A 13714-nucleotide genomic window follows, 5' to 3' on the forward strand; every position below is an offset into this window, starting at 1 on the left:
CAAAGTTCGTTGTAATTTCGCTTGTGTATGTGGGTAGAAGAGCTACGTAGGCTGCTGGGTAACACAGCTATAAAGTATCTGCCTGCAGTGTGGATGATGTAATGGCGATTTAGTAAGCCTAACTTGCTTAGATACTAAAACGGCAATAATGGGCTTGCTAATATGCGTTATAGAATTCCAATAGAAGCCCAGGTTATATGTCCTGCACATCTAACCTGCGTTTGTTAGTCTCTCTAGAGAAGTCAGCTGCCATACGTAATTTGTGTCCATCAAAAGTGAATGAGCCTTGTGTGCGTGCTGTTGTTAATAGTTTGTTGATGCCTTAGGAAGCAGGCGATGAGGGGTTGTGGACGTATTGCAGAATCCTTGCTTGGAGGGCCGAAGCGGTGTGCACCAGTATGGGCTCCTGGAGGGAGTGCTGCGGGGTGGTGGGGCGACGGTGGGGAGGGGCAGGGTGGGGGTAGTAAACTCAGGCATACGGCCGAACGGAGGTAAGTACATGAATAAATAAATAAAACGAATTACATTTCGTGTGCGGCAACTCCAAATGTAATTCGTTTTATTTGTTTATTGACGTACCTGCCTACGTTCAGCCATATTCCGGAGTTTACTACTCTCCAACTTGCCCCTCCTACCCCGCCCCGCACCACTCCCTCCAGGAGCTGCTACAGGTGTGCACACTGTATCTCCAGTGGTGGGTCAAATGTGATGTTAACCAGTTTCGGGAGGGTGTCTTGGAGGAATGTTCTGGCGTTTGGGTCTTCAATTTTCTGTGGAAACCTGTAAAAATGAATATTATTCTTCTTGCTGCGATCTTCCAAGTCAATCAGTTTGCTGTGAAGGAATAGTAGCTCTTGTTTCCTAATTTGTACTAATTCCAGATGTTTTTCCACCATCGTCAATCTTTGGTTGAGCCCCTCTGCTCTTGTGTGGAACCCAGTAATGTCTGCTCTTATCAATTTTGGTTCCAATGATAAAAAGGATATGTTTGTGTTTATCCTTTTTTCTGCCCCAGCTAATGGATGAATTTTCTCGTAGAATACTGTCCATGGTTTCCCCTTGTGTAGAGGTTGGAGTAACCTGGGGTGAGCCGTCTGCTCGGGAGGTGGTGCCTTTTGTAGGCATGTTACGTGACTGTTTAAGTATGTCTGCGAAAAGAAGTTGATTGGAGGGCTTGCTGCCGTGCTTGGCAGTGGACATTCATCATGGTAGTTCCAGGGTGGTGAGTTGAATCAGTGCAAAGGTTCAAAGATATAGAGGGATAGCAGAATCTACGAGGTCAGAGCTCTAGTGATCCTATTGCAAATCAGCGGTACTTGCTCTCTGTAGGCTTTTCAGACGTGGCTGTTGCGTTTTTGTGTGGTCCTTACCTCTGTCTAGGTATCTGTATGAGGTGCGGGATGCTGGAAGCCGGCTAAATATCTATGCTAGTCGACTTCAAGTAACTCTCCTCATATCAGCGTGCTTTTTATTGAGGTCTTCAGGAGCTTTCCTATTTTAGTGGGGAGGGGTTTGGTCACCCCTTACCATGTATGATCTGTTGTCTTAATACTTCTTGCCACTCTTTTCACCTGACAAACTTGAAGATGCTCAAGGGTCATGTCTTGGATCTGTAGTAGTTGGTATTAACCTCGTTTTTGGCATTCCCCTCCTTAACAGTGCACTCCAACCAATGTGATGTTTTATGTTTATTAGTTTTTTTGGGGGGGCGATGCAGTGCAGTATGTCCAGGAGGCAGTGGGTCAGACGGTGTGGGAACGGGACTGTGAGCGTGTCTCCAGGCCTGATGTCTTCAGGAATCCCACAGATGCTCCTTCTTGCTTCATGATTCTTGTTTGTGGGGCTGAGCAGGATGGACAGGAAGGGGGGGCATTGTTAGGACTTTCCCCTTCCCTGAATATGAATCTTGTGCCGGAGAAATGTATTAATTTTTATTGTCCCTTAGAATTTCTCGTGACTTCCATGTGACATTTCTTATAGATGCTGCGCACTTGGCTGTGACTGAAGTTGTGGTGGTATCTTGCTAATCCTGGGAAGTCAGGTGTAAGTATTTATGTAGAAGACCTTGTAAGGGTAAGGCACCTAACTGTGTGATAATCCTGAGTTCTTCCCATGCCTCAGGTTTCTCAGGTTTTCCAATTGTGATCCTTTGCGAAATATTGAGGCACAGGGTAATGGTTACTCAATGGTGAAAACTCTTCCTGTATTTCAGGTTCCTCAAAGTTCCCAGTTGTAATCTGAAACACCACGTTGAGGATCAAAATGATGGCTGCCCCAGGGCTGAGGCTCTTTCTCTGTCCCAAGCTCCTCAGAACACCTAGATGAAATCCGGTGTGGTGCTCCAAGGCTTGAGTCGACACGACGAGCCCGCCTGTATCCACCGAACCAGGGCCGCCACCTGTAGCGGATTGCAGCGAAAAGTGGGGTCACCCAGGTAAGTGCAAGCTGAGTTTATTATGATAAACTAAAGTATAGGCATGTTACTCCCTTTAGCACCTCAGTGGAGATAATAAGTCCGGGAGGTTGAGGCGCAAATTTGCATAGAGGTCGTGGCACTCATCTGTGTTCAGCCCATTTAGTCTCCTCAGGGTTCTTGACACTGCCATTATCACCGTGGGGGATGCCGCTTTTGCCTTACTCAGTTTTTGTCAGGCTTTACAATCTCAGCAAGTCCACTGATATTCGCTGAGCCAGGGTAGCCACCTGTAGCCGATTGCTGTGAGTCTTTTAGGTGAGTATGAACCAAGTCTGTTATGGTTATGTGGAGGCCTAAGCGATTCCATAGAAATAATTAGACCAGGAAAAATGGGGTGCCGATTTGCGCAGAGGCCGTTCCACTCATCTGTGGCTCAGCCCACTTGGCTTCCTCAGGGCTCTCAATGTCACCATTGCTGCTATGGAGAGTATTATTGTTGTATTGCTCGTTTACATCAGGCTTGAAAGTATTGTCAAAATGCTACTCAGTCTCATCAGAACAGCAGGCCTGCCGATGACAGTGGGGCCGGGGCCTTGTTTAGTGAATAGGAAGTGCACGAGGCAGGGCCATTCTGTTACGCTAGGGCCATGGCTGTAGGCATGTCTCCAGGCCTGACGTCCTCCCATACTTCTAAGTCCATGCACTTTCCAAAATATATCTCAGTGCAGCAAAAGACGTTGACGGCATGCCATCACTCCTGCACATGAAGCCGCCTCCTCCGTCTGGAGCCCGTCCTGCAGCAGAGCTCACAGTTCAGGCAGCCATGGCTGTTCACGGCCAGACCACGCCCCCCTCCCTTCCCCCATGGGAATTTATTTATAAAATTTTACAGATATAACTTTCTATTGGGATAATATAGAGAAATGGAGTATAGGCTCTCTAAACTCAGAATTCAACAACACATCTTTTAATGAAGAGGGTTTTTAAATTGTGTATTTTAAAATGCCACTTTTAAAAAGTGTAAAGAACAAAAACAATTGCTAATACTGAGGGTCAACAAATCGCTAGAAACGACTGCACACTGGTGCACCTGAATGTATCACAGAGGCACCTGCTTTATGAATTGCAAACAATACTTTTTAATTCCTTTTTTCGTAATTCTCATAAATTTTTACAGGAACACAATTTTAGTACATGGGAATACAAAAACATATATATACACAATATTTACAAAAGGCAGAGCAAAACAACACGATTATCACACAATATTTACATATGAAACACTCTTGGCCAAATCAATCACGCAGCACATCTTTCACACAACAACAATACTCATATGGGAAATTAAATAAAGAGGGGAAAATAGACAAAAAGGGTGGTGGGTGGGTCTCGAAGTCAAAATGTGGCTTTCGATGATGTAAAACAAAGCCAAGTATAGCTAAGTGAAAAAATGTCTTTAAAGCAACATAAACTCGGGGTCAAACTAAGATCCCCTATGATTTTAATGGATGTCCTTAGAGTTGCTTTCACTCCAATGACCCGAGACCACGTGGGTCGACGCGTTTCGAATCTCGTGAATGTCGAGATTCTCCTCAGGACCAGACCTGTAAACAAAATAAAATAAAACATGATTTTGAGAATTGGGACCTAGAATACGAGCCTCTCCCTATTTTACACCAAGCAGACGCAAGTACCAAGTGGCCAAGAGTGTTTCATATGTAAATATTGTGTGATAATCGTGTTGTTTTGCTCTGCCTTTTGTAAATATTGTGTATATATATGTTTTTGTATTCCCATGTACTAAAATTGTGTTCCTGTAAAAATTTATGAGAATTACGAAAAAAGGAATTAAAAAGTATTGTTTGCAATTCATAAAGCAGGTGCCTCTGTGATACATTCAGGTGCACCAGTGTGCAGTCGTTTCTAGCGATTTGTTGACCCTCAGTATTAGCAATTGTTTTTGTTCTTTACAAATCTAGATTGACTCAGCTTTGCTGAGTTTTGAGTCAAGACCCTCGTTTGTTTTTTGACTTTTAAAAAGTGGGCATTTTCTTGCTTAGCAATCCTATGTGCCTCTGCTGTGTTGTGTATTGACTGTCTGATTTTGTAGTGACAGGAGCTGGTGATTTGCATTCACTGTACACAGCCACTGGGGGGGGGGGGGGGGGGTTAAGGTGTTCCCTGCCTTTCCTGGATGACTCAGAGCTGCGCTGAATAGACCTGGGCTGCATTTAGAGTAGTGGGATTAGTTTTCCTTGCACCTCAATAGGCCCTGTATCCTGTGCACAATGTTGTCTCCACCTCCTGCCAAGAAGCTGGACCAGAGAGGACAGAACTGGTTTGGACTGAGCTGAGAGACATTTTGCCACAAGAGAATAAAGGAAAATGTGGTAGAAATATTGACGCCCACACCCCAGAACTTTTGAATACCTCTGGATTCAAGCGTAACCTCTGCCAAGGGGAAGAGCTGGAGAAGATGTAAGGAGGAGTACTGCACCATTGCTGTGTGGATGCTTTGCTGAGTTGGCCTGCAGTGGCTGCTTCTGCCAAGGAGAGGAGAAATACTGAACTGTGCAGAGTATCCTGCTTGAAGAAAATGTCGAAGGGCTTGGTGTAGAGCTTGCCTCCTGTTCTGAAGTATCAGGGATACAAATAGTTAATTTGCTCTGTCCTCTGGCACTTGGAACTGCAGGTACTGCTGCCACAGAGGGAAAAAGAAACACAGACGTCGGCGAGCGATGCCGCGACCTGCAACAAAGCCATTGGCACAGCTTGTGAAGTGCACAACGCACCACCCCGACTTGCACCGCAGCCCTGACGCCTGCCACCACCACACCGTATCGACTCTGATGCCATCACCGAGGCCAACGCCAGAGCCGAGGGCTCCGCTCGTGATGCTCACGATGCACCACCCTGACTAGCACCACTGCCCTGACCTCACCGACGCCAGTGCTTCATCATCACGGAGCCGATACCTGATGTGGATTACCTCCCAAATCCCTCGTCCCCACTGTGTCGTAAGGACACGCTGCCTCGCCGCCATTGTGATGTCACCTCCTCGGTAACAGAAAGGAACGGATGCCTTACCTCTCCTGCATCGCAGTAAAGAACCAGCATCTCACGTCCCATGTGGTCGTAAGGAACCGACACCGCCTGACGCCAACGAGGTATCAGCTCCCCGACACTGCACCGTCTTTGTTTTCCCATTTGCCAAGGTACTATTCTTCGGGTCCGTGTGACTTCTGGCCTGACGCTGTGCACCTCGCGGTCTGTGCCGTCCTTTTGGATTTTTCGTCTGTCATATAATGTCGTGATAGCCCCAGGTAGAGGTATTTGTTGCTACAAGCCTTATTTTTGTGAATAACCTATTTTTTATGATATCTTGATATATGCCTGGTGGGTTTTTGTTGTTTTGGTCATGTTTTGTTTAGCTAAAGATGACCTATATTTCTAAACAGATGTGGTGTTAATTTGTAGTGTTTTCACTGTGTTACTGTATATGTGCACAAATGCTTTACATACTGCCTCTACGATAAGCCTGTCTGTTCATTCCAATCTACCAAGGGGGTGAGCAGGGGTGGTCCAAGGGCGTAACTCGCTTACCTTGACTAGAAGCAAGGGACCATACTTGCACAAAGGTGCAAGCCATTGACAAATAGAGAACCCCATTTCTAACAATTTTATCTTAAGAAAATAGCACTAAATGCAACAGAACATATTTACCAGCATGAACAGCCACTCAAGCTCCCTAAATGTGTTCTTGGAGGTGGGATTTTATTCCCCAAATCACTCTGAATTACATGAGTGGGCATAATTGTGTTATTATCAGTAACTCTCTGTCAAAGAGTAAGTCAGGATTACCAAAATGATTCTAATTACTCCAGTGTAATTGAAATTTCACTCGGGCCTAGCATCAGGTGAGCACAGAAGGTCTTCCAGGTCATCTGATTTGTTATTTTTAATCATCTTTCTGTCAATAGTGAAGATCATAATTGCTGAGTCTAATAGGCCAACTTAATGTCGTTATTGTATTCTAGGACAGTGGGCAGACATTTAGTTGCTGAACATAAATATGAATTGACCTTTCATAAATAAGGGTACATTCTTCTTCATTGCCACTTGTAGCACTGTTCTGGCATGGTGATTTTGAAGGAAACAAAATTTTGGTGGTGGAATGTCCCCTTTGCAGCACTCTGAGGTCTGCTGCAGTGTGTCTTATAGAATTTCAGTGGTACAACAAATGTATTTCTATGCATTTGGGGAATCAAGTCTGTGAAGAATTCTACCATGCCTTTTCAGTATGTTTCAGGGATTACATAGAAGTGGATGTGTAGAGTGATTACAGTAAATAGAATAATTGCCGGACAGTGGTGCTGGAACAAATTTCAGAGATGGGGTGCTGCCATCAATGTTATACCACTGAAGTCATAGAGATTGTGAACAATCCAAAAGTCACACAAAGAACAAGCATAGCAAATGAGTCATGCTCATTCAGCAGGAGAGTGGTAAGGGTATGGTATATAGCTGAGGGTGCATTTTGGAGCACGCTGGCACAAATATATTACTTAAGCATGATGAGTTAGTGCACTTTCATTTACAGGCAGAGCACCTTCCATTGGAATGTTGGTAGGGCCACTAAATTTGGGAAGACTTATACTTTCACTGATAAAAATCAAGGCCCACAAATAAAGAGTGGGAATGAAGTTCCAGTGAATATTTAATATTTTGCACATCACAAGTTAAGTATTTGTTTCCATCACACTTCAGAATTACAAAAAACATGCTTGTTTAGACTTTCCTAAGTGCTGATATATTTTGAAATATTTGAACAGATTATTTACAGGTATTTTAATTTTGTGTGTTAGAAAATCAATGACATCGTACAGCCTTTCAATTGACTTTTCCTGTACCATGGCAATATGGTCACATCCTCTCAATTTGTAATCAGAGAAAGAGAAGTAAACATCAGTCTCCCTGTTAAAAGACTAGGCAGCAAGTCTTCAGAAGGCATAGCCTGACATTTGGTCTCTCTCTTTTAAGCCACAGAAAATGTCACAAGATACAAACAAAATGTAAAAGACTATCTATTTATTGTTCGTTTGCCTCCTAAACTCCAGCGTGCTTATACTAGGGGTGCTGCAGTACCCCCCAACGCCTATGCAGCCCGGAGGGATCAACGAGATCAGGGTCATTTCGGAAATCTAGACCTCAAGATCTCGAGTGGCAGTGGATCCTTTGTCATGGAGAAAATTGCATTTAAAGAATTGAGAACATTTAAAGAAGCCGACTCATCGAGCACAATAAGAGAATGGAGATTTTGGATGAAGAAAAGACCGGCCATCATATTTTTATTGATATGTAAAAAAAGAAAGCTACAATAGATGACAATATGTTATGTTTGGCATAGGTAAAGAAAAATAAGCAATAAAGCAGAAGAATGACGAAAGAGTTACATAGAAATCAATCTCAAAACTTGTGGTATATATGACAAAAAGAAATTAGGATGTCTCCTAATGTTAGACTGATAAGATGTAAGTAGTGATGTAGCAATATCATTTTGCACTCAACTTTCCTGGTCCCTTCCTCTTCTTGGCAATAGTGGGCTCATGTGGATAGCAATTAATACCACAGTAATCCACCACTCCCTGTGGCTTGAGGAGGTATGATACCAGAAAATCATGGCTTAAATAACGTCTGAGAAAACATCACGTCCTAAATGTAATTTACATGAATACGCCCCATTGGAGTTAACAAGAGGAAATCTGCACCCACTGGAGCAATATTTTTATAAACAACATTTATTCCCTGATCTTCTGACATACAACTGCTTAGAGACTAGCCAATGTCGAGCAAAAACTCGGCTACTGGATAGTTACAGGAGGATGGGGGGCTTCTTGGGGCTCCGCAAAATTGTTGAGCAAAGTATTCTAAATAATAGTAAAAAGCAGGACTTGCCTGTGTTTTTTCAATGGAATTAACTATTAGGCGGCGCCAAATACATGTTTTATTTATGCAGCTAAAGTGTCGTCTTCATTATGAAATGGAATTGCAAACCGCAGTGGGTCCCATAAAAAATGTTGCCCTGGGCACCACTTGCTATGCTTATTTGCGCATGGAAGACGCTTTGCAGTGATGTTGTTGCAGGCCAACTTTCTACTCAGGTTCTTGCTAATGCTCACCAAGTCGTGTTTACAATGCTCAGGAAAGCAGCTGCAAAAGGTATTTTTTCCGGGCTTACCACACCACCACCAGTAAGAGCTTGCGGACAGAAATAAATACTGCAAAATGCAAACGGAAATTGCATATATGGGCCAGATTTATGACGGCCCTGCGCCGCCGGTGCGTCACTTTTTCCCATGTTAAAAGTGACGCACCGGCGGCGCAAGGCCTTCATAAATCTGCCCCATAGTGTTTACTACGCCTAGTGAGGCGTTGAAGCAAGAATTATGAGAATATGGGAATATTTAAACTCTTGGAGTGCAGCTAGTTTACACTAAATAGAGAGAGATTTGAAAGACTATTACAATGCTATCGATGACTATTAATAAGCAAACACCCTTGGATTTTATCCCTAATATCTGCAACCGTATGACTATGAGTGTGGGTTATAATCTCAGGAGTGGCAAGAAATGCATTGATATCGCTTCAGATATAGACAAGCACGCAAACCATCTTCAGCTAATTACTTAATAACATTTGAGGTTTTTCTATTTAAGAGGTGCTTAAAGATGGGGTTTACCAGCATCATGAAATGATCGAACAATGGCTGGAGAGTGAGGGCGATCAAAGCGCACTGATGCAGCCCAATAAAACAAACGAGAGTCTGGCAGCCTAAACCATCTTCAGGTGAGAGTAAGCAGAAAATGACGTATAACATCTTCAGACTCCTTTGAATGTCAATATACACTTGGTAATTGTTCCGGGAAGCAGCGTCGGGCATAAACGCCCTGGGGCTGAAAACCAGGGGTCTCATTTATGAGGCCTTGCGTCAGTTTTGCGCTTCCGATGCGTCACTTTTTGTGACGCATCGGCGGCGTAAAACATGCCTCCTGTTGCGCACTATTTACAAAGTGACGCATCTAAACAGATGCGTCACTTTGTAAACCTCTGCGCTACATTATACCTGCGTCAGGTATAATGTATGCAGAGGGGGCGTTCTCCCGCAAAAAGCCTCGTAATGGTGACGCAGTGAAATCTATGAGATTTCACTGCTTCACTTTTAGGACGCTGTTGCGTCAAAATCTTGCTCCTGCCTCACAGCAGGTGTAAGACTGACGCAAGCCCTTTCACATTGGGCTTGCCCCATGTAAAAGGACACATTGCTGGAGTTGCGTCACTTTTGTGACACACTCCAGCAATGCGTCACTTTTGCGCCATAGAGATACATCAGAAATACTGACGTATCTGTAACTCCTTGCGACATGATGCGTCATACAGTAAATATGACGCATCAATCATGTCGCAAGGAGGGCGCACTGAGAAGTGACGCATTGCTGCTTTCACGCAACGATGTGTCACTTCTCATAAATGAGGCCCCAGGGTTCGAGCCTCAATGTCGCGTCCACATCCTGCAATTCTGGGCAAATCACTTAATCTCCCTGTGCCCGAATGTGTAATGTAAATACGGTGCTCATGTAAAGCGCTCCAATACCTTCGGGTCGAGTTCGCGCTATATAAAATATGCAAAACAAAAAAAAGTACCAGCGTTCAGACAAGATATAGAGAACCCGGAGGTGCCATCACTTTGATTGCATTTATTGTACCCAGGTTTCAGAGAAGGAAGGTTGGACCATTTTATTTTAATTTCATATTGATTTTATAAATAAAAGATTCATAATTAAAAAAAAAAAATTTTGAGTTTCATAGATAGGAAAAGAAGCAAACAAAAAAACAGGGAAACATCACAGCCGCCATATATCAGTATAACATATGTCCGTTTCAAATTACAAACATGAGATAGCAAAAGCCAAAACACAACCCTCCAGGTCTTCATTTTACTCAGCACCAGATATATCCTCATCCTCATCACTCCCTCCCCGTCTCTGAGCTCTCCGAGAGGACCATACATTGTCCCATTTCCTGGGGCCTGCTACCCACAGGCGGAGGGAGAGACGTATTTTACTGTATTGAGGAGGTGGTGCATCGCCCCAAATTTTGATAATGCAGCATTTGATTGTGTCCGGCATCTAGTAGCCTGTGATTGTGTGCATCGTGGCTCTAATGGAGGACCAGTAGGGTTCTAGTCATGCGCAGTCCTATATAATATTTAGAAAGGTTTCCTCTTCCCCACAACCTTGCAGGCAGGCTGCTGTTGGCAATCTACCAATGGCATGTAGTGGGGTTTGTGAATAGTAGAAGTGGTCCAGTATGCGTAGTTGGACAAGCCTGAAGCCGAATGTGATAGCAATCTTCCGGGGGGCCTCCAGGGCCTCTTGCCTTTTGCCCTCTTCAAATTGTCCTGCCTCTGTTACCTATTTTGCTTTAAGGGCCAGCATGGTGTGAGAGCATTATTTAATATCGTTCTATAAATTAGGGATACAGCTTTTTCGGATAATAGTTCCAACAGGCCACGGTCCTCGAGTGGGGAGGATTCCTCAATGGGCATGTTGGCGGGTACAGTGTAGCAAGGGCATGTTTGAGTTGGATATAATTATAACTTTGTGTAGGTGCTAATTGGTATTTATAAGTCAGTTTGGCCGGAGTCAGTGGTGCATTCCCTGCCATAGGTCACCTAGTTTGGTAATACATATCAATTTCCATATGGTGGAGCCCTGTAGCTTGCACACCTCAGACAGGAGATCGCTGGACCATAGCGGGGTCATCTCTGTCAGTCTGCCCTTCCAGCCCAGATGTGTAGTGGCCTCTCTCCATATTTGTGTGACTGTTCTGGTGTGCATTCGTGGAGGATCATTTCCCCACAGTAAAAGACAGAGGGCTGCCTCCATTCTATGAAAAAAAATATTTGGGAACTATGTATGGGTATTTTGAAATATGAAGATCATGTGTGGGAGGGTCATAGTTGTAAACTTTGCCACCCTCGCTAGCAGGGAGAGCGGCAAGTTCTTCCAGTGCTGTACATACATTTCAAATAGTTCCAGGACAGGTTTCAGGTTATGTTTTTCAGAATACCTGCGGGTCTTGTTTGACATAAATGCCTAGGTATTTGAATCCCTTGTCCATCATTGGCATGGAGATCTCGCCCCGCAGACCCGGCGGAGGTCCATAATTAGGTGCATGAGTGATTTCTGCCAATTAATCCTTTATCCTGAGTAGAGGCCAAAATGGGGGGCATCTGCATGACTCTGGAATGTTGAATGTGGGGTTTGTGACATAGAATAAAATGCCATCTGCATACAAGGATGTGCATTCTTTCCATGTCTCACTCCAGGTAATTCCCTGGATCAGAGGGTCCCCTCCAATCCAAATCAACAGAGGTTCAAATGCTGGGGCAAATAATAATGGGGAGAGCAGACAGCCCTGACGTGTTCCCTGATGGAGCTTGAAGGCACGTGAAGTCACCCTGTTCACCCTCACCCATGCTTCTTGGCACTGATATAGAAGCCGGACATAGCCCAGGAAGACAGGGCCAAATTTGAAGCGATCCAAGACTGCATGCAAATAATTCCTGTCAAGGGTATTGAAGGCCATGGAGGTGTCCATGGATAGAACCATTGTGATAATACGGTGATCTTGAGAGCAGGGCATCACCCCAAATAGTCGTCTAAGATTGAGTCTGGTGCCTAGGTGTGGCATAAAGCCCGATTGGCCCAGGTGAATAAGATGGTTATGATCTGCCTAATTCTATTTGACAGTATTTTAGCCAGTACTTTGGCCTCTACATTTAGGAGGGATTTGGTACTGTGCAGCTTGCAATGGTCTGTTTTTTTTCCTTAATGGATCACCACAATTGTGGCCTGCTGCTGGTCCCAATGTAGGTATCCTATGACCCCAGCTTCATTCCACATATTTAGGAGGTGGTGTGCCATTTTGTTTTGTTAGTCCCTTATAGAGTTCAATCAGTACGCCTTTGGGTCCAATAGCTTTTCCCCAGGTAACGGAGTTGATTGCTTGTATAATTTTGCTAGGCGTGAAGTCACTATCTATCATTTGTCTGTGCTCAGCCGAAAGTTGGGGGTGGCTCTATGGCCAAGGAAAGCTTGGAGAGTCCGGAGTAATTGTTTGCTAATTCTTCCGCTATGTCGTCTGCTTTAGTCCTGAGCTCTCCACTGGCCGTCACCAGTCTAGGCACCCAGTTGTGCACCTGGCCCCTCTTTCCTAGCCACTCTAGGAACTTGCCGCCCTTATTACCTACATCATATAATCTCCTCTGTGTCAGGATATGCCTTTTGCATGCAGCATCTTCCGCCAGGTCTCTGTACTCTTTTTATTTTAATTTGAGGGTATGCGCCTGGCTCTCCGTATCCTCCCCTCACAGTATGGCAATTTTGTCTTCCAGGCAATCCATCTCACCTCACACTTGCCTCCTTCTTTATCCCATTTATCAGTGAGCAAGCCTTTCCTCGCAAGACATTTTTGTATGCTTCCCAGACAGTAATGGGTGAGATCACTGACCCTATATTATCTGTAAAATAACTGCCTGTTGCCTGCGAATTTGCTATCCCTTTTATGCAAAGGATTTATTATTTTCAGGCCCGGAGTAAAGCTGAATTTCCCTCTGAGTTCCACCCAGAGTGGTGAATGATCTGATATGCCCCATGATAAATTGTTAGTTAGGATTAGTTTGGAAATGTGTGTGTGGTACATAAAAATATAGTCTATTCGTGGTGTGCTGTAGTGCACCCCAACAATAATGTGTATTGTCCCTCCTCCATGTGTTGGAGTCTCCCTCTTTCAACCAAACCCATGGCCTCCACAAAATTAGTCAGCGGGGACACAGACCCATTTGTGGGGTGCTTGTGAGTCGGTCCCGTGCTTCTGACATGATGGCATTAAAATCTCTCCCCAATATCAACTCGCCCTGTGGGAATTGTAGAGAAGCTCACTAATCGAAGGGAATGTAATCTGGTGATGATGTGGCGGAATGTATACCAAGCGCACAGTGATAATATTACCATTCCATGTCCCTGATTGGGCCGCGGACTTCCCCTGTGTATCTCTAATGTGGTGGTGTGAGTGAATGGCATAGTGTTTTTATTAAAGATGCCTACTCCCCTTGAATCCAAAGTGAAGTCCATATGGGCTGTTAGGGTGTGTCCATTGGGGGATATTGCCTTGCACGCGTCACCTAGTAAGTGGATCTCATGCAAAAGTAAGATGTTCGGGCTGTGTCTCTTTATG

The 13714-nt window shown here is 44.4% G+C and overlaps 1 protein-coding gene across 2 annotated transcripts in view; it reads right to left on the reverse strand.

Moving 5' to 3' along the window:
• The window catches only part of TNNI3K (TNNI3 interacting kinase), a 2668544-nt gene that overhangs the window by 2299863 nt on the left and 354967 nt on the right, over nt 1–13714 (reverse strand). The gene's annotated exons all lie outside the window — the stretch shown is intronic.

This window comes from Lissotriton helveticus, chromosome 1_2 (assembly GCF_964261635.1).
Source record: "Lissotriton helveticus chromosome 1_2, aLisHel1.1, whole genome shotgun sequence".
Classification (NCBI taxonomy): domain Eukaryota; kingdom Metazoa; phylum Chordata; class Amphibia; order Caudata; family Salamandridae; genus Lissotriton; species Lissotriton helveticus.